We start from the raw sequence: 27620 nt of genomic DNA, 5'->3' as shown, positions 1-27620 counted from the left end.
GAAGGGTTTAGTAAGGGTGAGATTCGAGGTTGTTCAAATTGGGCAAGTCCTCTTTCTTTGTAATTTATGCTTTCATAGTGAATTTCCGTTGCTTTATACCGTGGTTTTTTCCCAAAAGGGTTTTTTATGTTAAATCTTTGTGTTCTCTTGTGTTTGCTTGGTACTCTTGGATTGCTATCCTAGATTCATTTCTGTGTGATTCCGCAACAAAAATCCCAACAAGCGGTATCAAAGCTATCGTTGGGGCACAGATCTGGATCTGAAGGATTAGCATCAAGGGGAAACACCAAGTTGTGATAATTGGAAAGTTCAAGTGGTATCAGAGCTATCGAGAGCCGACACATAGATGGTGCTCTTGAGGAGCAAGAGCTGACTATAAAGATGATGATTGGAATACTTTTAATGAGAAGGCCTTAGCCTCCATCCGTTTGTGTCTCACAGATAAGGCCCTCTACAATGTTTTGAGGGAGAAAACCGCAGCGAGTTTGTGGGTGAAGTTAGAGGACTTTTATGCCAGAAAGTCCCTTGAAAATCGCTTATACTTGAAGCTGCAGTTGCTCGACTTCATAATGACATAAGGTAGAGATGTAGAGGGCCACATTAGCAATTTTAACAAGTTAATTTGTAAATTGCTGGACATGGAGGATGTGATCAAAGATGAAGACCAGGCATGTATTTTGTTGAACTCTCTGCTGGCCTCATATGAGCAATTCAGTGACTCATTATGCACCAGGAATTCGTCCCTAGGTGTGGCCACCGTTATTTCATCCTTTCAGGGTAAGGCCATGAGAGTGATAAATGGTACCATATGGGGATCTTCAGTTGCATTGATTACGAAGGGCAGAAATTCTAAGTGAGGTACATGATCTTCACGGTTAAGATCTAAGTCCATCGGTAAGGGCAAAGGTAAGTTAAAGTGCTGAAATTGTGGGATTGGAGGACACATGAAGAAGGATTGTTCAAATCCTAATTCGAAGAGAGAAGAATCTGAGGCTTCATACGGGGAGGCCAACGCTGCCACGTCTGATGAAAGAATGAGTGGATGTGAAAGTGATGTTTTGTCTGTGTCTATGATTAGACATTTATACGATAATCGTAGGGATGAGTGGATTGTAGACACAGGGGCATCATTTCACATTGTCCTCATCGGAGTTGGTTCACCAGCCACAGGGAGTGTGATGGTAGATAGGTATTTATGAGCAATGACATTGGGTATAATGTTTTGGCTGTTAGTATGGTGCACATCAAGATGTTTGATGGGATAGAGCGTACCCTGACTGAGGTGTGGCATGTTCCCGATATAAAGAAGAATCTAATTTCTCTTGGTGTACTTGAGGCAATGGGCTGCAAGTTCACGGGTATTGATGGTGCTCTTAAAGTATCTAAGGGGGCACTGGTAATCATGAAAGCACAACGATTCGGTAATCTTACAGGTGGATTGAGAGCACTTCAAAAGGTGGAGCTACAGTGGATGTAATGGATTCCACCTCTACACTTGTGTGGCATGCTGGGCATGGCCACATGAGCGGGGCAGGGCATGAAGGTTGTAACGTGTGGACAGAGATACGGAGCAAGTAGAGTGTAGTCACCTGTGAGAAGAATCACACTACATAATCATAGATTATTGGCAAGGTACATGGATGAATCCAAAATCGCATATACTCTCATTACAAATGAGAGGGATCTGTCTATTATTTAGATAGCTCTTGGTGAGCTTAGTGTTGAGAAGTGGAAGGTGGTTATGAACGATGTGATGGACTTGGTGTACTAGACCAACATATGGGAGCTGGTAGTGTCACACCCTAAACTAAAAAATCGGGCTCACAAAATTCCCAATCGCCGAATTCGGCGTCAACAGCCTCTGTAGTACCCCATTCTCTTCTCCCGGCACCCATATACCAAATTCCGATCCTGGGATCCTACAAAGAGGATTTTCAACATGAATTTATTTCATAATGAGCATAACCACAAGCATAACCTTCAAACAATATTAACCAGAACACCATCACCAAATTCACTATTATCAAAAATTTTAAGGTACAATGCACAAAAGAAAATATAATAACAAAATTGGAAGCTCTAGAAGTTCGCTGCACGCTCCAATCTCAAGATTGCTGCGGGGTCTTAGCATCACCTGCACACAATGGTCGTGCATAAGCTTACAGAAATTTTATAGGGTGGTGTAAGTGTGTGCGCAAGGCAAGTGTTAAGTATAAAATATCAAAGTAATGCAGAAATATGTTAGTAAGTCCATGAATACTATCAGTCGTACTTAGGCTATGCGATGCAAGGCATGAATACAATCGACCATATCAAGGCCATGCGATGCAAGTTGTAAATGATGTCAGCCATACCAAGGCCATGCGATACGAGGCCTATGTAGCCAAATGTCATATGCGAGATACAATACACGTATGCCAGTCCTCATCTGAATCCACGTAATCATACAACTCATCGGTAGAGCATCAAATATTAGTATAGATCTCACCCTGGACAATCACCGGGGTCTAGTACACTCTACGCCAACTTGTCGCCGCTATCCGAGCACACAACTGGGTAAGTGGAAGAGACCTCACTATCCACCTGTTAATATCGGGCTCGGCTCGTCGATAATAGACCCATTCCTCAAGCTGGTCAAACTCAACCTAGATATTGTCTCCTCATTTAGGCGGGTAAGACAACCCCTTCCAACCTACTAAGATATAGTGGGAGACGCTGCCTACTGGTATACGGCTCTCGTGCGCTCATGTATCCACTCTGCTCGACGTTGGAGTCATCCTCTGGTACCATTAGGTTTAGGAATTTTACCTAGGGACATTTATGGCGCCCCGATGCTAGTAACAGTATTTTCGGTATCCAATCTGGTCATCTACAGTATATCTGCGGAGGCTACAGCCCTGATGTCACTAGGGCGTACAGTAATCACAATTACACAATGCAAGATGCATGAGTCACGCAGTTCAATCATGCATTAATCCTACGCATACCGTGCACTCATGTAGGATAACTCTACCTATCAGGGGGTCCCATAAACAACTTCCCAAAAGCATATGCAATGGTCAATTACATCTCACAACAAGCATGTAGATGATTCGTATGGGCATGGATCGTGAAACTATACTAAGCATCTTATATGATGATGATGTACTCTCCTCATACCGAGGATGGGCCTAGATGGCCTACTCATATCAAGAATGGGCCTAACGATCATAGGGGCCTAATGGTTTGGGTTATCTCACTAAGGGGAGGTGAGAATGGGCCTAACAATGGGCCCCAGGGAGAGTTACAATGTGGACATTTAACCATCATTGCTCTTACAATGTGGATATCAAACCATCATTGGTGCTAAGACATGGCCCATCATAAACATCATTACATACATCATGGTGGAATCATACATCACATCGGTCCTCATATACATCGCTTTGGGTCTCACACAAGGGCCTCACATATATCGCATTGGGCCTCACATGCATCATATTGGGCCTCATACAAGGGCCTCATATACATCGCATTGGGCCGCATCCCATGGATCTCAAATTTATCATAATGGGCCACGTCCCATGGGCCTCGAATACATCACAATGGGCCACATCCATGGCCTCTCATACATCACATTGGGCCTCATCATATGGGCCAATATACATCACATCGGGCCTCATCATATGGGCCTCATATAAACGCCTCACATGCATCGCATTGGGCCTCACTCAGGGGCCTCATATACATCATGTTGGGCCTCACTCATGGGCCTCATATACATCACATTGGGCCTCACCATCTGGGCCTCAAATACATCATAATGGGCCTCATAGCAGGTGGGCCCTGTACAGCCAGCAGGTGGGCTTGCATCTTCCAAATGGGCCCTCCAGATGAACAGCATGGATGTATAACACATACATCAAGTGGGCCGCACGTCTAGCGGACTGGATGACGTGGCTAAAACACATGCATCAAGGTGGGCCTGTCAGACGGACGGTGTGCATAAACACTTACATCACGGTGGGTCTGACCGTCCTATTTTTTTGGACAGTGTGGAATTCCACATACAACACAGCAGGCCCCACATGGATGGATGGTGAATGCAACACATACCTCAAAGGGCAACTGGACGGTATATAATGAATAAATCACAGCGGGCCCCACGTCCTTGCTGGCTTGGATATTAACACATACATAAGGTGGGCCCCACCATCTTGAAAACGAACGGACGGTGTGTTTAGAATACAAACATCAAAGGTGGCCCCCACCATCCAGACCACTGGATGGTGTGGGCACCACACGTGCCAAGGGGTCCCACGTCCTAGCTGGATAAAAAATACATATATTAAGGTGGCCCCACCGTCAGATGGACAATAGGATTAAACACACATATCATAGTGGCCTCCCCCTATCGTCCAGCCTATCTGGACGGTGTGGATCCAATATATAGGTCATGGGTGGGTCCATGTGCATGGCCCACCAGAGATTAGAATTTGCTTCATTTTGGGCTAGATGGTGTGGATCAAAACACCCATCATGGTGTGGTCCACCATCCTAGCTGGACGGTGGTAATAAAACACATGAATCTCGGTGGATCTCATTGTCCCTGATGGATGATGTGGATAATACATACATCAAGGTAGGCCCCACCCCCCACACATGCAGCACGTGTGGGGTGGGTCCCACGCATATGGATGGTGGATGTATATAACACATACCTTATGATCAGACCCACAGAACTTGCTTCCTGTGATGTGGTCCCACCCATGACCTACGGCATGAGTGTGTGGTGGTGTGTATGCGTGTGTTAAAAAAAAAAAAGAAAAAAAAAGAAGAACCCACTGTGATATATGTGTTCTATCCATGCCGTCAAAGAAAACAGTGGGGATTACTGTTGAAAATGTTCTCGGGCCCCACGGAAGTTTTGGATGAAGCTAATATTTGTGTTTTCCCTTAATACAAGTCTTTGTGTCCTTATGAACAGGTTGAATGACAAATAAAAATCACTGTAGAACCTAGGAAGGTTTTAACCGTGGACATCATTTTCCCCACTGCTTCCTGTGATGTGGTCCACTTGAACTTTGAATATGCTTCAGTTTTGCATTCAAGCACTAAAATGAGCTGTAAATAAGATGGACAGAGTGGATTAACACATACACCACGGTGGCCTCCCTGGTGACATGGTCGCAAGGCAATCCGCTTGCCAAATGCGCAGTCCCACTAGTAATGACGCGGATTTCCTGCTAAAGAAGTTCCTGCGCTTGGAACCTGGGTGTGCCCACCTTGATGTTTGTGAGAAATCTACCCGTCCATTCATTTTTTGAGCTCATTTTATGACATGAGGCCAAAAATCAGCCGGATCCAATACTCAAGTGACACTCCACCTAGACTTGCAGCCGAGAACATCCTGCTAAAGGCCTTCGCAGGAAATGCGCATCCCATTAATAGTTTTTCATCCAAGTGAACGGTCAATTTAAGATGAGTGCAGATACAATGCTTTTTCTTTCAAGTCTTCCTTTTTTATTCATGCCATATGTTTTTGCCTTTACCTCTTTTACTTTATGCAGAGTCTTCCACAACCTTTTCTTTTATCTCTCTCTCTATTCTTCTTCTTTTTTTCCTTTCTTTATATCACCATTTGTTTTATATTTAATTTTCTCCTTCTCTTTATACAGTGTCTTCCACCTCCATTTGCTTTTTTGTCTTCCCCCAGTCTTTTCAACATCAAAATAAGCTACGTTGATATACGGATAAGATCTGTCTATGTCGATTTAGACTCTACAAATGTTTGGGGCTGTTGTGGATGGCTCATGAATTAAAATTCAGTAAAAATAGCTTAAAACAGCTATAAAGTGCAAAAGGAGTTGGTTATACTCTTTAGGGGAATGGGGAGAAAATTTTGATGTAGGGCGTGGCCACAGATGCATTCTTTGCAAGGTGGGATCAAAAGAAACCCAAATGAATGAATGCGGAAGTAGTCGGTCGTAACCGGATTCAGTCCTACATAGGTCATCACATAACTAGTCCTAAGTGTATCTGGTTCGAATAGATTCATCTGGATACGGAGAAATTGTCATTTGAAATGTGAATTGTAACAATAACTTTTGATCAGACATCGGCATGAAATACATGATCTGTCAATCTTTATGTAACAGTGGTTTTAGGGTCAATCGACCTGCATAGGAGGTCACAAAAAACACTCATTTTGAGAGTCGAACTATTTTTAGAAATTTTCATTCCCATCGTATTTCTTTATTCTTGTAATTTTAGTATTTTTGTCTCATCTAGAAGTTGCTTGTAACAAAACCAAAATGTTTTGGTACGGTTTATTTAGTATTTTTACTTTTGGCAAAATTAGTTTTTCAAGAGATTTTTTTTTATAGTAATTTCGAATTTAGGTTTTAGGTCTTTTATATGAGTAATGTAATTGAGCAATTGTAAATCATTATGCAATAAAATATTTGAATATTTTATCTTATTATTTCTTAGAGATTCAAAAACTATCTTACGGATTCAAGGTTTTGTTTGCTTCTTTTTTTTTTTTTGGTTAGCTTGTTAGTACACCCCACTGTCACTTCACACTTCACTGTTAGCCACCCCTACTAGGGATATCGATAATCTTTCTTTTTACTGCTTTATGTTCTTCCTTGAATCATAACTGTTATGGGTAAAAATGGACTGACCAGATATACAGACTCGAAGAATATGAATTGCTTGAGAGCCGAAAAAACACCCCGACCTTGGCCTCAGGTACAAACCTCGGAAGTCGGCCTCGGGTACCAATTTTAGAGGTCAACCTCGATCAAAGAACTCGACCTCGTGAATCAACTTTGGAGGTCGGCCTCGAATACCGACCTCGACCTCGGGAATCGACCTCAGCCTCGGATAGAAATACACTTTAAATATATAAAGATATTATTATCTTCCGAAGATAGGATTATCTTCCGAGATATTTGCCGAGGATATATGAAATCAATCAAGACACGTCCGGAGAAAGGTCTTTTCCTCAATATGCATATACCATAGAGAGGTATTGACATATACACCACCGCCCCAAAAGGTTATAAAGGTTATATATAAGGACTGCGCCTACAGTGAAAGGTACGCAAATGTTAGAATATAAAATTTGGTTAAAGGATATGAATCAAAGAAGGAAGATTGAAGATTGAAGTGAAGTATAAGAGAGAGAGAGAGAGAGAGAGAGAGAGAGAGAGAGAGAGAGAAGTTGAGTTACACAGATCTCAAGTTATGTGGATCTCGAGTTGCGCAAGTTTTGGATGAAGCTAATGTTTGTTTTTTCCCTTAATACAAGTCTGTGTCCTTATGAACAGGTTGAATGACAAATAAAAATTACTGTAGAACCTAGGAAGGTTTCAGCCGTGGACATCATTTTCCCCACTGCTTCCTGTGGTGTGGTCCACTTGAACTTTGAAAATGCTTTAGTTTTGCATTCTAGCACTAAAATGAGCTGTAAATAAGATGGACAGCGTGGATTAACACATACACCACGGTGTCTCCCCTGGTGACATGGTCGCCAGGCAATCTGCTTCCCAAGTGGGTAGGCCAGTAGTAAGGACACGGATTTCCTGCTAAAGAAGTTCCTGCGCTGGGAACCTAGGTGTGCCCACCTTGATGTTTGTGAGAAATCTACCCGTCCATCCATTTTTTGAGCTCATTTTATGACATGAGGCCAAAAATCAGCTGGATGCAATACTCAAGTGGGCCGAAATAGTGAGGATTGAACGTCCACAGTTAAAATGTTAGTGGGGCCACATAACTTTTAAATCAGGCTAATATCTGGGTTTTCAGTTCATCCCAATAGAAATGACGTGAGGAACATGGATGGCATGTAAACATCACTGTTTAGCTCAGGGAGGTTTCAATGGTAAGAATTTCTTTACCTACCTTTTCCTTTAGTGCGGCCCACTTGAGCCCTGGATACTCCTAAATTTTGGTCTAAAGTCCGAAAATGGGTTCCCCAATAGACGGGTTGGATTTCTCACAAACATTATGGTGACCCCACCTAGACTTCCAGCCTAGAACATCCTGCTAAAGGCCTTTGCAGGAAATGCGCGTCCTACTAATAGTTTTCATCCAAGTGAACGATCAATTTAAGATGAGTGCAGATGCAATGCTTTTTCTTTAGCTTAAATATTTAAGTCTTCCTTTTTTATTCTTGCCATGGGTGTTGTCCTTTTCCTCTTTTCCCTTATGCCGACTCTTCCACGACCTTTTCTTCTCTCTCTCCTTTATATCAAGTATTCCACTACCATTTGTTTTATATTTAATTTTCTACTTTTCTTAACACCGTGTCTTCCACCTCCATTTGCTTTTTGGTCTTCCCACGGTCTTTCCAACATCAAAGTAAGCTACATTGATATATGGATCAGACCTGTCTATGTTCATTTAGACTCTACAAATGTATGGGGCTGTTGTGGATGGCTCATGAATTAAAATTCAGTAAAAATAGCATAAAACAGCTGTAAAGTGCAAAAGGAGTTGGTTATACTCTTTAGGGAAATGGTGAGAATAATTTGATGTAGGACGTGGCCACCGATGCATTCTTTGCAAGGTGGGATCAAAAGAAACCCAAACAAATGAATGCGGAAGTAGTGGGTCGTAACTGGATTCAGTCCTACGTAGGTCATAACAGAACTAGTCCTGAGCATATTTGGTTTGAATTGATTCATCCAATATAGAGAAATTGTCATTTGAAATGTGGATTGCAACAATAACTTTTGATCTGGACATTTACATGATATACACAATCTATCAATCCTTATGTAACGGTGATTTTAGGGTCAATCGACCTACACAGTAGGTCACAAAAAACACTCTTTTCAAGAGTCAATTAGAATTTTTGAAGAAAAAAAAAATACTATTTTTAGAAATTTTCATTCTCATCGTATTTCTTTATTCTTGTAATTTTAGTATTTTTGTCTCATTTAGAAGTTGCTTGTAATAATACCAAAATGTTCTGGTACGGTTTATTTAGTATTTTTACTTTTGGCAAAATTAGTTTTTCAACAGATTTTTTTATATAGTAATTTTGAATTTAGGTTTTGGGTCTTTTATATGAGTAATGTAATTGAGCAATTATAAATCATTATGTAATAAAATATTTGAATATTTTATCTTATTATTTCTTAGAGATTCAAAAACTATCTTACGGATTCAAGGTTTTGTCTGCTTTTTTTTTTTTTTCTTTTTTTGTTAGCTTGTTAGTACACCCCACTATCAGTTCGCACTACACTATTAGCCACCCCCACTAGGGATCGATAATCTTTCTTTTTATTATTTTATGTCTTCCTTACATCATAACTGTTATGGGTAAAAATGGACTGACCAAATATACAGACTCGAAGAGTATGGATTGCTTGAGAGCCGAAAAAACACCCCGACCTTAGCCTTGGGTACCAACCTCAGAGGTCAGCCTCGAGTACCAATTTCAGAGGTTAGCCTCGATCAAAGAACTCGACCTCGTTAACCAACTTTGGAGGTCGGCCTCGAATACCGACCTCGGCTTCGGGAACCGACCTCAGCCTCAGATAGAAATACACTTTAAATATATAAAGATATTATTATCTTCCGAAGATAGGATTATCCTCCGAGATATTTGCCGAGGATATAGGAAATCAATCATGACACGTTCGGAGAAAGATATTTTCCTCAATACGCATCTACCATAAAGAGGCATTACCATATATGCCACCGCCCTAAAAGGTTATAAAGGTTATATATAAGGACTCTGCCTGCAGTGAAAAGTACACAGATGTTAGAGCATAAAATTTGGTTAAGGGGAAGGAATCAAAGAAGGAAGATTAAAGATTGAAGTGAAGTATAAGAGAGAGAGAGAGAGAGAGAGAGAGAAGTTTAGTTGCGCAGATCTTAAGTTGCGCGGATCTCGAGTTGCGTGTTAAGGGTTAAATATTGCATATTAGACCCCAGTTATTACTTAATTTTACGAACATAATAATGCATAACATCCTATTTTAATCATGTTTTTGTTGCAAGGTGAATTTAAAAGCTTGGACTGAAAAGGATATTAAAAGCATGAATTTAACGCTTAAGAATCACTAAAGCAAGGGACGGATCTTAGGCGACTAAGATTGAAGAATTCACATGCCAAAGATTTGAAAAAAAATTAAGTAATTGAAGATGAAGAAGCCTGAAAATCATCCTAAATGCAAGATCACAGAGTTCCTATCATCCATTTAGCTCGAAACTTTATATTTAGCTTGAGGATCATAAAGTAACTATACACATAAAATTTCAGCCATTGGATCTTTGTGGAAGTGGTCCAACGGAAAAGATCAGACATAAATCACTGATTTTGGGCCCACCTGATCTCTGATTATGCCTCAATTTTGGACTCAACCCCTTAAGTTGGATGGGAAGGTAGATGGACGAAGTGGATTCACTGGTAAAACCCTGTGGGCCCCACTTTGCTTTGTATACACGCACAACATGTATATACCGCGCTGCACCAAAACGGGAAACCCAGTGTCAAACCGGGTTTGACCCGTTATACTCAAAAGGAGGAGTTTCCTTCTTCCTTTCCGCCTACGAAGTTTGAAATAGAGAGTGTAGATGAAATTCGGTGGGCCATCATCATGATCCAAACGCCTGATCCGGACCATCCATTCGAATGTATGATGAATTCCTGAATTCAACTAGGATCTTGGTGATCTTGGTCAGAAACATGGCAAGGATTGTCCTCCACCTTGCTGGATGATCGAGTGATTTCCATACAATCCATCAAGTGGGCTGTGCCAAATGCACGTCGAAGTATTCGATCCCAGACCAAAATTTCATCACACAGATGATGAAAGGCACGGATTTCTCAAACACAAGGGGGTATGGGTCCCACATATACCATCACAACCTTCCTTACGTAAAGGAATCTGCGTCCGAGAAACCCGGACGTTCCTGGCGGTTGTGCGTCTATGGTCTGGATTTTGGCCTTGATCTGAACCATCTAAATGATAGAGAGGGAAGATTCAACCACTTCCGCGATGGCATAATTGATTGGAAGGTGAACAGCAGGCCGCACGAGGTCTCTGATCACCATGCACAGAAATTTCCAATCCCGGTGGCGTAACTTCTTGATGTGCAAGCTCCACCGCCTCTTATGCATAAACTCCTAGTCGACTTATATCATTCTATAAAGGGAGGACATGAGAACATTGTTTCGACAAGAAAATAAAAGCGTTTGATTTGGAAAATTTCATTCAATGATAACAAAGAACGAATGAGAGAACAATGATCAAAAGATATTTTATTCTGAGTTCATTTACATCCTTTGATTTCCCTTAAATCTAAGATAGATTACAATGAATGGGTATAATAAATAATGTAGAAAGCAGTAGCAATTTTAGTAGCATTTTGATGCTTTTGATGTTCATCGCAAAGGCAAATGAGCTCCTCGAAGCTTTCCGATCTTTATTTTCTTTTATTTCTCCTTCTTGCTCTTTCTCTCTCACTGCATTTTTAGGGATACAGAGTACATGAGGCTTATTTTAGGACAAAAACCATGCATTAAGACAAATCTCCTCTCAAAGTAACGCATAGACTTTTGGGTTTGGATATGCTTCTATTCAAAATGGCGTGAAAGCCTTCTTAAGAGGATATTGCACGGATGGTGGAACGACTTCTTTAGTTGTGCGGGTCGCGCAATTGCTTCGCACAATAGCTTCTTCAGTTGTGCGGGTCGCACAATAACTTCTTCAGTTGTGCGGGTCGCACAAGAGCTTCACACAACAGCTTCTTCAGTTGTGCGGGTAGCACAACAGCTTCTTCAGTTGTGCGGGTAGCACAACAGCTTCTTCAGTTGTGCGGGTCGCACAACAGCTTCACATAACAACTTCTTTGTTGTGCGGGTCGCACAAGAACTTCACACAACAACTTCTTCCTCTCTTACCTTCCTTCCTCCTTATCTTCTAACCAACCAACCCAACCCCTCAAATGTGGCATGAGGAAGGGTATTTATAGGCATTCCTCTCTTACATAGTGGTTTCACCATCACTTCTTTCTTTATACAACTTTCACCCTCCTTCCTTACATAGTGGTGTTTACCAACCTCTCTCTTAAATAGTGGTGATCACCAACCTCTTCCTTAATACAAGGCAATGTCCATCCACTCCTTTTTACCAAAATAACCTTCATCACTTCTTTTTACCAAAATACCCCTCTTTACTTATTTTTATTAAAATACCCTCTGATGCTGCTTTTTACCAAAATACTCCCAGATGCTGCTTTTTACCAAAATACTCCCAGATGCTACTTTTTACCAAAATATGGAGTGAACAACCCTAGAAAGGATCCGCACCATGGAATTCTTTAACAATGCAATGGCCATGCAATGAATATTTTTTGTGCCTCAACAGATGCCCCCTCGATCCTTCTTTGATTGATTTATGAAATCAAATGGAGGATCAATCTTCTTCTGATCGAAGAACTGAATGAACTAAAACTGAAGGATGATTGGATGATCATGCTTACATGGAAGACTGAATGATCATACTTGACCAGAAGATCGAATGATCGTGTTTGAATGGAAGACTTAAATGATCGCGCTTGAACGGAAGATTTGAATGATTGTGCTCAAATGAAAGATTTGAATGATCGTGCTCGAATATTGGAAGATTTGAATGATCACACTCGAATGGAAGATTTGAATGCCCCCTGCCAGCAGTGTCGAGCGGATGCTTCACTAGATAGGATAAAATTCTCTTTTCATTAAAACTTGCCATTATAATAGTTGTGGCGACTTCATCTTTGAGTAACTTGACCAGAGAACTATCTTTCAACACTGCTGTTGCTGCAACGGTCTCTTTGATCAACTCCAGCGACTCTTTCCTTCGGCTTCGTGTTCAGGGAGTTGTTCTTTAATACTACTCCTACTGCAACAACTTTTTCGATTGTCTCCTTTATTCATGATCTGCATAACCCAAGCCTTCAAATGATAGTCTTTCCTACCAAATTAATTGAAATTAGTATCTCAAGACATTACAATTTTCTAATTTAGATTTATGAAGTATTGATAATTTTGAAGTATATTGAAAACTTCTCTCTTTTTTTATTTTTATTTTTATTTTTTATTTATAATGATTTGATCATTTCATCTTTATGCTTGTTAGCGTGCTTTGCATTGCATTTGTTGCATTTTTTGCTCATCATATCATGCTCTTGAAAATGTTGTCTCTGGTTCTAAGGATCGTTCTTCTGAATCTTTTCTTGTTTGTGACTCATGACACCTCTTCATGAGCTGACTAGGAGTGTACTTCCCCTTGTACATTTCTTGACTCCGGTAGAGCACATTCGAACCTTTGATCGCCTTGATCACCTTTCTCTTTCTAACTCTTCTTATTCCTGTTTCAAAAGAAATGCATTTTGTATATTGTATATGAAAATTTCATGGTTTTTTTTTGTAATTTTTAAATTTTTTTTTATCATATAGCAAATAGATGATCATGTATAATTTATATATATATATATATATATATATAGTGGCTTTCATTTTGACGCTACGCATAGCTTAAGCTCTTGAATAATGGAGCTAGTGTACTTTGACTGATGACACCTTGACTGGACAAAACTAGACTTGACTAAAATGGACATGACTTGATTGGACGAGACTTGGGCTCAAAGAGCAATTATAGTTTACTACCGATTTCGGGTTGGACTCCAGCGAGCAAAGGCTCAAGAGAGCTGGGCTCAAGCGTGCAAAGGCTCAAGAGAGCTAAGATAAATTACTGCCAATTTCAAGCTGTTTAAGTTGTTGGAGCTTTGTATATAGACTTGCTCAAGCGCTCACAACTGCCGTATATAGATGATAATGATAGGCCTTATGTGTAGTTGGCCGTATAAGGCTTAGCTAGACTGCCTTAAATGATAAGCTACCATTGCTGTCGTGAACTTATATGTGGTTGTCTATATAGTAGTTTCATTCCACTGCCAATAATGTCCAGAGAACATTCCTGTTATATTTAAAATAGTGCATTAGCTCGGCGATGATAGCAATTTCGATAAGATGAGTTTGTATAAGCAACTAATGTGATGACAATGATAGTTGCTAATTTTGAAGGTAATCATCGATGTTTAGAGATTTTGACATTGACAGCTATTATCAACGCTTGATAACAATCATCAATGCTTGATCTTGATATGCCTGATATTGCCTGAAAATTTGCGCCTTTTAATTCATTCGCACGAAGAGGAGCACATAACTTTTGTCTTTTGTAACCATTGACTGTTGATCTTTCCACTTGTCATCCCCCCTTTTGATTGGATATGATTTTCTCTGAGAATCTTTACAATCAAAACTTCTTTATCTTTTGAGAATAATAATTTTGATAGAATAGATATTTGCAGGCATTCCAATGTTTTATTTATTCTGATCCATGGTCCTCCAATAAACTGCAATATATTGCATTTCCTAAATATTAAATCCCTTTATGTCTTGACTAACATCATAAAATTGATAATTGCTGATAATCTGGATATAATTGTCACTTTATAAATCTTTGCAGATAAATGGCTAAAAATGATCCTTGTCATGGTCTCCTTCTCAGAATATATAATTCAGAGTCATTTTTATCAGCCGTAGCAATAATCCAATTACAATAACAATTCTAGGCTTGAGCTTTAATATATAATAATTCAATCATGGTAGTAATTTTTGCCCCAATTTCAACCTTTAAAAATTGATATCAACAATTATCATCTCAAGGAATCAATAATTACCTCATTTGGGATTAGGTGTATTGAGAATCCCGTCTTGCTACTTAAAAAGTATATAGATGGCTTTTAGAAATTGTATTTCTTTGACTCTTCCGTTTGCTAATCATTCTTCATCTTTGCTTCGCTGAGAGATGAAAACATACGAGGATATATGACTGAAGATTACTCCGCATCGAGATTAATTGTCTTATTATGCCATTGTATAGCTCTTCTCCTTTTCTTCTTATGCATAAGCACGATGTACCATACGAACACTAAAATCCCGTTCCCTTTCTCGAAAAATTGTCAATGTTTTGGCATCTCCACTCTTCCTTTTCTATCATATTCTTCCATCACAATTTCTCCCTTATCAACCATTTTTTGAAGCTTTTTCCTAAGGGCATTACAATTTTCTGTATGATGTCCAAATGTGCGGTGATAATGACAATAATCCATTCCTCTTGTATTCTCAATTTCTTCGAGATGTCTTAACCAAGGTAATTCAATACTCTTCATGGTCAACAATTGTTTCAACATACGAAGTATGTCCCTTCTTGCGAACGAATACTTCATATGGTTTTATTTTGCCTAGACCTTTTATATAGTATTGTAACCACACGACCATTTCTATCTTCTTCATTGCTGTCTCTTTCAATATCCTGATAATCTTCTTTATTTTCTTCTTTTCAAGTGATGTGGGCTGATGTTGTTTAAGAAGCAGACACTCTTCCAATCATCTTTTCAAGAGCATAGGCCTTTATAGTAAGATCATGAAAGGTTTTCCAATCTTTACTAATCAGGTTGCATGCCAATTCTGGTCTCATGCCTTCTAGACACAGTTTTACTTGTTCTGATTCCTACAGAGGATGTCGACATAATGCCCTTAAGTCCTTCCATTTGCTGATGAATTCTTCTACGGGTTCATTTTCTTCTTGGCGAATGGAGACCAGCTCGACCAAACCAACTTCTCTATCAGAAAAGAAAAAGTTTGACATAAAAGCATCCTGTATCTGTTCCCAAGTATGAATAGATCCTGGGATTAAACCTAAATACCATCTGAAAGCTCTTCCTGTTAGAGAAGATCCAAATAATCATAGACAATATTGAGAAACCCTAGAGAAATTTCTCATCTTTGTTATGAAATGCATCATATGCTCTTCTGATGATCCGCTCCCATTAAATTTTTGAAAATCTGAATGTTTAAAATCAGCGGGAAATGACATTTCTTCTATTTCACGAGGATACAGTGTCTGGTATCAAAATTTTCTATTCTGACCTTGCCTCTTCTCTAGATGAATGGTTTCGATGACCATCTGTCGAATTTCTTGTGTTATATTCTGAGCAATATTAGGTGCTGGTTCTCGAGATCTAACCACTCGTAATTGTGGCCTTTCTTCTTGTGGTTCAATGTTGTTCACAACAGTCACTACTGGAACATTAGAGACTCTTTCAGCTACATGCTTATCTGGTAAAGGTTGGTGAGGCTGATTGATATCTGCCAATAAAATTTCTGTTTTCTTATTCTCTGACCGTCTTGATACTGAAGGAGGAAGCGAGTGTCGCGCTACTGACGCTGTTAAAGAAGATGAACTATTATTTGATTTGAAACCAGTATACTGTCGCTTTGAAGGACTAGCTGACTCAGATCGTGGTATTCTTAATGTATGAGTTTGCTTGGAATCTTTTGTAGGAGGCGTCGTAAGCGTACATTCACCAGTCGCGATGACTTTCTCTTTATTCTTCTAAACCCATAATGATTATGTAGAAAATGTCTGTATAGTTGTAGTTAACAGTACTAGAAGACCTTTTGGGGTGATGGGCCTTTCTGTTTTTCTTGAATGAAATGATTACATGACCTAGACAGGACTGCATCTCACAGTACTTTGCATAATTGACCTTGTACTTGGTGGGATGATGCTTTTGTAGAGGTAGATTGAACTTTTTATCTTTTGGATGTTACTATCCTCTATCTTCCTTCGTCTTGTTGAGCTATTGGTGAAACAGAAATCCTTCCGTCCATTATATGAAATTCCCTATTCCTAATCACAGCGGGTTTTGCTTTCTTGGGTACTTTCTTCTTACCTGTAGAAAAAATATAAAGTTGCAATTAGTACCCAAGTGATAAAACATTCTATCTTAGAGATGAAGGGAAGGATGTTCCTACTGAGAGTCGCCATTTTGTCATCCATACAGATGTCAAAAAGTGATAAATGTTATCTAAATATTTTCTAAGTTATCATTGAAAAGATCCGTAGTAGAGTCGCTATTTTGTTTTGACAAGAAAACAAAAGTGTTTGATTCGGAAAATTTCATTCAATGATAACAAAAAAACGAACGAGAGAACAATGATCACAAGATATTTTATTCTAAGTTTGTTTACATCCTTTTATTTCTCTTGATTCTAAGATACATTACAATGAATGGGTACAATGAATAATGTACAAAGCAGTAGCAATTTTAGCAGTATTTTAATGCTTTTGATGTTCATCGCAAAGGCAAATGAGCTCCTCGAAACTTTTCGATCTTTATTTTCTTTTATTTCTCCATCTTGCTTCTCTCTTACTGCCTTTTTAGGGAATATGGAGTACATGAGGCTTATTTTAGGACAAAAACCATGCATTAGGACAAATCTCCTCACAAAGTGGTGCATAGACTTTTGGGTTTGGACATGCTTCTATTCAAAATGGTGTGAAAGCCTTCTCAAGAGGATGTTGCGCGGATGGTGGAACGACTTCTTCAGTTGTGTGGGTTGCACAATAGCTTCTTCAGTTGTGCGGGTCACACAACAGCTTCTTTAGTTATGTGGGTCGTACAACAGCTTCTTTAGTTGTGCGGGTTGCACAACAACTTCTTCAGTTATGCGGGTCACACAACAGCTTCTTCAGTTGTGTGGGTTGCACAACAACTTCACACAACAACTTCTTCAGTTGTGCGGGTCGCACAACAGCTTCACACAATAACTTCTTCAGTTGTACGGGTCGCACAACAGCTTCACACAACAACTTCTTCCTCTCTTACCTTCCTTCCTCCTTGTCTTCTAACCAACTAACCCAACCCCTCAAATGTGGCATGGGGAGGAGTATTTATAGGCATTTCTCTCTTACATAGTGGTGTTCACCACCACTTCTTTCTTCATACAACTTCCACCCTCCTTCCTTATATAGTGGTGTTTACCAACCTCTATCTTAAATAGTGATGATCACCAACCTCTTCCTTAATACAAGGCAATGTCTATCCACTCCTTTTTACCAAAATAGCCTTCATCATTTCTTTTTACCAAAATACCTCTCTTTGCTTATTTTTACCAAAATACCCCCAGATGTTGCTTTTTACCAAAATACTCCCAGATACTGCTTTTTACCAAAATACTCCTAGATGCTGCTTCTTACCAAAATATGGAGTGAACAACCTTGGAAAGGATCCACACCATGAAATTCTCTGACCAATGCAATGGCCATGCAATGAATATTTTTTATGCCTCAACAAACGTGGGTAGAATGAGCTGTGGAGGCGTGGACGTGAACGAGAGGGAGAGAGATCAGACGTGGGACAACTAGCAAAAAGAAGTTTTCTCTTCTTCTTCTTTCAAAGTGTTCTTATGTTTTTTTTTGAAAAAAAGAGATTTCAGCTTGATCATATTCATGGTTGGCTAAACCTCTTAGCTAGGGCTAAGAGATGAAGCTTGTAGCGTGATTGGGATGTTTGCTTTTTATTGAACTATCTTGGATTCTAGTTTGACTATGAAGGAATGTTTTTAGTTTATAATGGTTTGTTGTGACTCTAATTACAATAGATCTCCAATAGCTTGAGAAATCTTCTTTTCATATATTGAGATTGTGAAATTAGGCAATCTCGTTGTTCACCATCGTCCCATGGGCATGGTAGGGTTACAGAATCCTCCTAATCTTCTCAATTCTCTTATGATTGGTTGTGGGTTTGGTAAATTGCTATTGTTTACCTTGTCTCTTGGGCATGGTTAGGTGACGGGATCACTTCGAAATCTTCACCATTCTCATCCTTTAATGATTAGATCCATGAGAAATTTAGAGATCTGACAAATCTCTTCTTACTAATTGGATAGGATAGGACTCTGATTCCAGTTGTGTCCTTAAATCAATGCAAGGTAGCTTCCCGATTACTACAAGTGGATCCTTGGCACCCTAGTTTCCCACCTTTGAATGTTACAATTTTTAGTTTAATAATTCACCATTATTCCCTTAAATTCTCCAAATTTAGATTTCATCTTCTTCTAGTTTTAGTTCTAGTTACATTCAGATTATGCACAAGGTTCGGTCCTTGTGGATTCGACTTCGGTCATACCGAGATTATTATTGCATCGCGACCCTACACTTTGGGTTGTGAACAAGTTTTTGGCACCGTTGTCGGGGACTAACGGTTGCGTTTTTCTCAGATTAACTGGTTTTAGAATTAGGATTTTTTCTAGGTTTAGGGTTTTCCTCTTTGATTTTTAGAAACCAACATAACTTTCCTATTTTGTAGGACCCTGATATAGACTTTCTAAATTGGTAATTTCTTTCTAAATTTTTAGTTTTTCTATCTTCTATTTTTAGATTAGGTTTTACTTTCTATTTTCAGAAACTTTCTATTTTTAGAAGTTTTCCCTTTGTAGAAACTAGTTTACTTTCTATTTTAGAAACTTTCTATTTTTAGACTTTTTATTTTTAGAAATTGACTTGTTTTGTTTTGTTTTGCAGGTTTTTAATATAGGAACTTCTAATTTGGTAACCTTCTTCTAATTTTTTACTTTTCATATTTGTTGTAGGATTTTATTTTTTTTAGGATTAAGTTTAGGATTAGGGTTTCACCATGTATATGCACAAGTGGGAACGTCAATATGTTGAGATAGCTTTTGAGAATGCGAAAAAGTTTGAAGGGATGTATGATGATTATGATAGAAATCAACCTATGCCTCAAAAATTTTCTAAAACCATCGTTGAAATCCGACCGGAATATACTGCTCCACTAGTTAAGAAGTCCTTATGCAATCATATGTCGGAGAACAATTACACCCCACAGACAGTACGTGAGTGTTGGGGTTATCATAATTATGGAAATTAGAATTATTATCAACCATCAAATAAGAAGAAAATAATGAGAGACTATGTTATGGGTGATAATATGTATCAACAACCATCATATCTCCCACCTACGATTCGTATGACTATGATCAGTGGACAAATCAACATTGGGAAGATGAACCAGCAATGCCTCATAGTGATATTTTCTTGGGTCCTCTACCTTTGAAATTTAAATAAAAACAATCCAAGAGAATTTAATTAAAAAATTCTTCCAAACTCTAGAGCTCAGCCAGTAAAATACACTCCAAAGACTGCAAGAACTTAGAAAAGATATTCAATAGTGGAGTTCACATGATGCAATTGTGGAGAACTTTGGAATTTGGAATGAGGAGTTGGATTCCATTAATGAGCATACAGTTCAATTTTCTGATGAGTCGATCTCGATGACTGTTCAAAAGAATGATTAAGAGATGTGGGTATTTTTTAAATATTATGATGATGACACACTTCACTCATATGACACAATTCACATGACATAATTGATGATGAGGGAGAGGTTAGTTTATTCAAACCTCAACCCAATTTAGAAAGAGAATGTGAGGAAAGCGATCCCATCCCAAGTGTGTATTACACTGAATTAGAAGATGATGAGTATTGGGATGACGATCATGAATGTACAACCTAAATTCCACTGGAATCGATCTCAAGTTTGGCCCATGTTAAGGATTAAGAGGTTCAGGAGGTTGTCGAACAAAGTGATCTACTCCACCTATCTGACATGACTAATTTAAATGTAGAGGATGAGCATACGACTGACCCTTCTAACTCTTGTGAGACATGTTTGGACTACTCCCCCGAATTGAATGATGATATGATTCGGGAGGGACGAGTTGCGTGATATGACTCTAGAATTTGAAACCACCTAGTTGAGGCCACAATCTGAGCTATACACTTTAAATGATTCAATGCCTCTACTGGGTAGCTTCAATGAACAGAGTGTTCACATCAATGCTTCCTCTATTAATTTTTAATCTGTCTATACATGATAAGAGTAAGAGAGCATGCGTCCATCCATTTTCAAAGACAATGAAATCCTTGGGCAGATCATCATAAACTTCAATGAGGAAAATGAGTCACTCTCCGCTGAATTTTCTAACTCTTTGGATGATTGCTTGACACACTCTGCAGATTCAAATGAACCTATGATAAAAGAAATAGTGGATGCCTCGCAAGACAATACCTCGATAGTTGTCACTGACTGAGAGAACCCTTATTTTAAAGCCCCTCCATCCCTAGAACCTAAATGTTTACCATTAAAGGAGGAGGAGATGAAAATTTAGCTGGAGTCTGAAACTTTGGAATGTGTTAAGACTAGATTACTTTCTGAGAATTTTTTTGAATTTCATCTATGTGTAACTTTGAAACTTTTTCTGTCACAGATGAATCGTATATACTTTGGACACCTCAGGAGACTAAAAGGAAACCTTATGCTGAGGTACATAAATTTCTCTGAAAATTCATGCTTCAGGGCATCCAAGCCTATTACAAAAAAGGCTTTTAGATGATCTTTTTGAGAAACCTACTGAGAAATTTATCGTGATATTGGCCGGAGGAGGAACCTTGTGGCATGACTGAGTAGCTTTTCCCTTGCTTTCATAAGACTAGGGTAGTTTGCTTTATGTTATTCTAGGATAGTCGGCTTTATGCTGTTAGGATAGTTTGCTTTCCATTTGGTCTAGGCTAGTTTGATTTTGTTCTTTTAACTCTTGTGTTGAGCCACCTTCACGCTGAGATCTCTTTGGAAACCCTGTTTAATTTCCTCGTCAGGTACTATCTTTCCATCACTTCTCCTTCACTTTCGTTGTCTCATGTGCATTGCATGCTTATATCTTTTACATTAAGGACAATGTAGATTTTAGGTTGGGGATGGGAGATTAGGTGACCTAATTAGTATTTTCTTGGTCTTGAGCAAAAATTGTGAAAATTTTTAAATTTTTTCTGAAAATTCTTATGAATTCGAAGTGATTTTGAAGGTCATCTTTGATTTAAGAAGTATAAGATAAGTACTGTTGGTGATTTACGACTCTTAGATTCAGTTGATTGTTAGATTTTACACTTAAGTTTGAATTATTAATCCATTATTAGAAGCTTTAAACATTGATTGAGTCATGATTTCATATGTTACACCTACCTTAGACATTAAAGCTTCAATTCGATATTGAATTGTTAACTTGGTAATCACTAAGCATGGAAGGAGCCAACCTAGGGAATTTGTCCATCATGTTCAAAAAAAAAAAAAACTGTTGTCGTTGAAAATGGCTACCTATTAAAGATCTTTAAGAAGGGTGGCACAGCATGAAAGCCATCGATGGAAAAATCAAAAGCTGGAAAAATAAAAGGGCTAAACTGTAAGGTAAGTTTCGGCTTAGGTTTGGTTATTTGGAATACTCTTTTTGGTTATTAATGTTATCATAAAAATTAATGATTGGACCTTTAATTGTGATAAGTCGAGATTGCACTATACACCCATGGAACTCAATGTTGAGAATTGTTCTAATTGACGGATTAATACCTTAAACTTGACTATGAAGTTTACCATGCACTTGAGTTTAGGAGAAACTAATGCCCAACATTCATAAATCTTAAAATTCTATTGACTGGATCATTTTTCAAAAATCACCCGGTTTTATAGGAATTGTCCCGTAATTCTTAAAATATTTTTCGCATACTTTGTTCAGGATTAACAATATGCTGGTTGGGGATTGTGTTGAGGGTCAAATATTGCATATTAGACCCCAGTTATTACCTGATTTTACGAACATGATAATGCTTAATGTCTATTTTAATTATGTTTTTGCTATAAGGTAAATTTAAGAGCTTGGACTTAAAAGGGTATTAAAAGCAAGGGACAGATCTTAAGGGACTAAGATGGAAGAATTCACATGCCAAAGATTCAAGAAAATCAAGTAATTGAAGATGAAGAAGCTTGAAAATCGTCCTGAATGCAAGATCACAGGGTTCCCACCATCCGTTTGGCTCGAAATTTTATATCTGGACTGAAGATCATAAAGTAACCGTACACATAAAATTTTAGCCATTGGATCTTTGTATAAGTGGTCCAATGGAAAAGATCGGCCATAAATCACTGATCTTAGGCCCACCTGATCTCTGGTTATGCCTTAATTTTGGACTCAAGCCCTTAAGTTGGATGGGAAGGTAGATGGATGGAGTGGGTTCGCTGGTAAAACCCTGTGGGCCCCACTCTGCTTTGTGTATACGCACAACATGTATATACCACGCTACACCAAAATGGGAAACTCGGTCAAACCGGGTTTGACTCGTTATACATGAAAGGAGTTTCCTTCTTCCTTTCCGCCTGCAAAGTTTGAAACAGGGAGTGTGGACGAAATTCAGTGGGCCATCATCACGATCCAAATGCTCGATCCAGACCATCCATTCAAATGTATGATGAATCCAACTAGGATCTTAGTGATCTTGGTCAGAAACACGATAAGGATTGTCGTCCACTGTACTGGATGACGGAGCGATTTCCACACAATCCATTAGGTGGGCCGCGCCAAATGCACGTCAAAGTATTTGATCCCAGACTAATATTTCATCACACAGCTGATGGAAGGCACAATTTCTCAAACATAAGGGGGTACGGGCCCCACAGATACCACCACAACCTTCCTTACACAAAGGAATCTACGTCTGAGAAACCCGGACATTCCGGGCGGTTGCGCGTCCACGGTCTGGATCATGGCCTTGATTTGAACCATTTAAATGATAGAGAGGGAAGATTCAACCACTTCCACGCTGGCAGAATTGATCGGAAGGTGAAAAACCGGCCGCACGAGGTCTCTGATCACCATGCACAGAAATTTCCAATCCCAGCTGCGTAACTTCTTTCTACACAAGCTCCACTGCCTCTTGTGCATAAACTCCCAGCCGACTTACATCATTCTATAAAGGGAGGACGTGAGAACGTGGGTAGAATGAGCCATGGAGGAGACGTGGACATGAATGAGAGGGAGAGAGATTAGACGTGGGATGGCTAGCAAAAAGAAGTTTTCTCTTCTTCTTCTTTTAAAGTGTTCTTATGTTTTTTTTAAAGATATTTCAGTTTGATCATACCCATGGCTGGCTAAACCTCTTAGCTAGGGCTAAGAGGTGAAGCTTGTAGCATGATTGGGATGTTTGCTTTGTCTTGATTCATGTCTTATTGAACTCTCTTGGATTCTAGTTTAACTATGAAGGAATGTTTTTAGTTTATAATGGTTTGTTATGACTCAAATTAGAATAGATCTGTGATAGCTTGAGATATCTTCTTTTCGTGTATTGAGATGGTGAAATTAGGCCTTCCAAATCTTCACCATTCTCATCCTTTGATGATTAGATCCATGAGAAGTTCAGAGATCTGACAAATCTCTTCTTACCAATTGGATACGATAGGACTCTGATTCCAGTTGTGTCCTTGAATCAACGCAAGGTAGCTTCTCGATTGCTACAAGTAGATCCTTGGCACCCAAGTTTCCCACCTTTAAAATTTTCAAGTTTTAGTTTAATAATTCACCATTATTCCCTTAAATTCTCCAAATTTAGATTTCATCTTCTTCTATTTCTAGTTACTTTCAGATTATGTACAAGGTTCAGTCCCTGTGGATTCGACCTCAGTCTTATCGAGATTATTACTACATCGCGACCCTACACTTGGGGTTGTGAACATTGCGTGAGTAATGAGTTGCGATGGAGGAGGAGTAGCGCCAAACCGTGTAACTCATCATAGTTGCACTGACCCGCACTACTCTCCAAGGGGATGATTGGATTGGAACTTACAAAATGATGTAAAGTGGGGTCCATAGCCCGAGATTCGAGGGCCCACATGTGCAGAAGCCTATAAATTCCCCCTACCCCCTCATTTAAGGGATCGGATTTCCAAAAGACTAGTACCTCTGATAGTTATTGGAGAGAGAAGAGAGAGAAGGGAGTGAGAAGAGAAGGCAAAAGCGCGCAACTCCATGAGTTGTGTGGGCCCACATAACTCCTTGGCCTGCGCAACTCATGGAGGAGTTGCGCTAGTACTCTATAAGGCAATATCATGTTGACTTTTCAAAAGTTCTCAAGTCATTTCAAGTGTCTCATGGGATTTCTAATATTCCTTTATCATATTAATGAAGGAAGATGTGCGAAGAAGATCCGCACAACTCGTCTCTTATAGAGACATGAATGATTTGAGTTGGAATGCTTTCAAAATTTATATTTAGATTCATTCAGCACTTATGCTTTTGGTTATAAAAGCTCTATCCTGGAAGTAAAGGATCAAAAGGATGTGATGAATTCAGAATGAATAAATTTCATGATTATTCTCTGTATTCTCTCTTTGTTATTATTAAGTAAGATAATTCTCCAAATCAAATGAATGTTTTTCATTTCTGGTTGAAACAAAATGGTGACTCTGTTGGGGAATCTTTCTATCTTGCTTAATACTAACTTAAGAACAAGCTAGAGAATTTCATCATTGTTTGACGTCTTATATGATGCCAAAATGGCGACTCTCAAAGGGAACATCCTTCCTTTCATCTCCAGGATAGAGTGCATTTGCAAACAAATGCTAATTAATGTCGTTTGTGTCCTCTGACAGAATTACAATACAGTATACACATCCAAGCTATAATCAATGGTACCTGTTGCAAGCGAAATGGTCTTCTACTTCACACCCATAGGATTTGTGGTGGAATATACTTGTAATCTGTCCATGGTCCATCAGAAATAGCTTGTGTCACACGGGAAAGACAAGTTTCAAGCCATCGTTGGAGTCATAACTGCCTCTCCAATTGCACAAGAAAATAAAAATGACTGGATCTTCGTGTCACACCAAAGATTGAAAGCCCGAAGCATCATGACTGCTAGGATAAGTCCATTGACATTGAAAACCAGATGACCAGTGACATGAAATGTGGCAAGGAAAAATCCTGAACTCGCTCCCCCAACAATATACCTTAGAAAATCTTCATCCTCACCGATGTTATAAGATTTCCTGGCCCTGCCCGCTGCAAGTACCCGATGGACGAACAAACAGAAGGGTAAATCACCCATGATAAGTCCACCAGTCTATAATTGCCTCAGAGTGTATCGCCTCAAGTTGTATCACAATCGGTCGAACTCTATGGAAGTACTGAAGAATCGAATAAAACTCATTTTTTAGTGAGCCTTGTCATGCTGGCATATTCTCGCTCCACGCCAATGACTACTTCGTTAGGGAACGGAGAAGTCGCAGTATGCATGGCTGGGACAAGTAAAGATTTGCCACTAACTACTGAGGATCGTATGGTTGAAATGGCCCAAGCGCAGAAAACATTGATGGGAGAATGCAAGAATTTTCGAGAGGCCTTGGCTACTCTCACGCATAACGTAGACTAGATAATAGCACCTCCAATGATGGATACTATGAATGAACGAGAATAATAACTCGAAGGTTCTTAACCACCAAAGCGGGATCACACGGATCTACTCCTGTGGCAGAGTAATAACCCAAAAGGAAGTGCGTCAGGTGGTTGCAGAAGATGTTAGAATGGAAAGAGAACGCGATAACAGAGGAAGGCTTCGATACTGGATGCCATATCCAAAAGAGGTGGAAGACATACCTTTTCCAATTAACTTCAAACATCCCGAGTTTCAAAACTTCAGCGGAGACAGGTCCCTAGATGAACATTTGATGCATTTCATCATGTCTATGGGTAACTTCTCCACTATTCCCTAATACTGCCTACGGTTGTTCGGGTCTTCTTTGACAGGTAAGGCTTTTAAATAGTATTCTGGCCTGGCGCCAGAATCAATACAAACTTGGGAATAGATGCAGGATGCATTTATGTCAAATAAATATTTTTCATCAAATCTGATGTCAGTATTGCAGAATTAACATCTGTAAGGTAGAGAGAAAATGAACCTATGGAGAAATTCATTAGTAGATGGAAAACCTTAAGAGCCTCGTGTCGACAATTACCCGAAGAAAGAGAACGTAAAAATGTGTCTAAGTTCCATGGAGACATGGATTGCATTCAGAATCACCGGTGTTAACATAAGGACTTTCTGAGACTTGGCAACCAAACCACATGCATTAGAGCTGATGACTAAAAAGATACCAGCATTTCAAATTAGAATAGAAAAGAGAGGGCCGAACATGGCAATAGTAAATGCTGTCGATCAAGAGAAAAAGGAAAAAAAAATTTCGAGATAAACGGGAAACAAGGAGGGAAGATTCAGACCAACGAATGGATTATAAAAATGATAAATGGCCGCGATCATATAATTCTCATAAAGAGTACGCTTTTGACAACGAAGATGTTTTGCCGATGATGGCACAACTACTAGCTGATGGAAACATCAAATTACCTTTGCCGAAATATCCAGAAGAGGTTGAAACGACTAAAGAGAAGAATTATTGTCATTACCACCATTGTTTAAGGCATCATACAGAAGATTTCTTCGCAATAAAAAATATATTGCAGATGATGATAAAACAAGGAGAAATAGTTCTGAAGAAAGATGATGAGCAACATAGAAGGGCAACCATAAATACGACATTTGTGAGAGAATCATCAAAGACTTTTGTTAGAAAAATTAGTTTGAATAAACCAATTCCTGGTTATTACCATGAAGATGAGCCGGTAAAAGAATCCGTTAATTAGAGGAGAATTTTGGGGGCATGCACATTTGAAGAAGCTGACATGCTTCATGTGATTAACCGATTGCTATTAGTAGAAAAAGTCGAGTTGCTATGGCCTAAATGCCCGAATAAAATGAAGAAAATAAGAGAAAATGATTATTCTTATTACCATCATTTTCTTGATTCTATGATGGCTTACGATCCCAATT

Source organism: Magnolia sinica, chromosome 9, assembly GCF_029962835.1.
Source record: "Magnolia sinica isolate HGM2019 chromosome 9, MsV1, whole genome shotgun sequence".
Classification (NCBI taxonomy): domain Eukaryota; kingdom Viridiplantae; phylum Streptophyta; class Magnoliopsida; order Magnoliales; family Magnoliaceae; genus Magnolia; species Magnolia sinica.
This window is presented reverse-complemented; position numbering follows the sequence as displayed.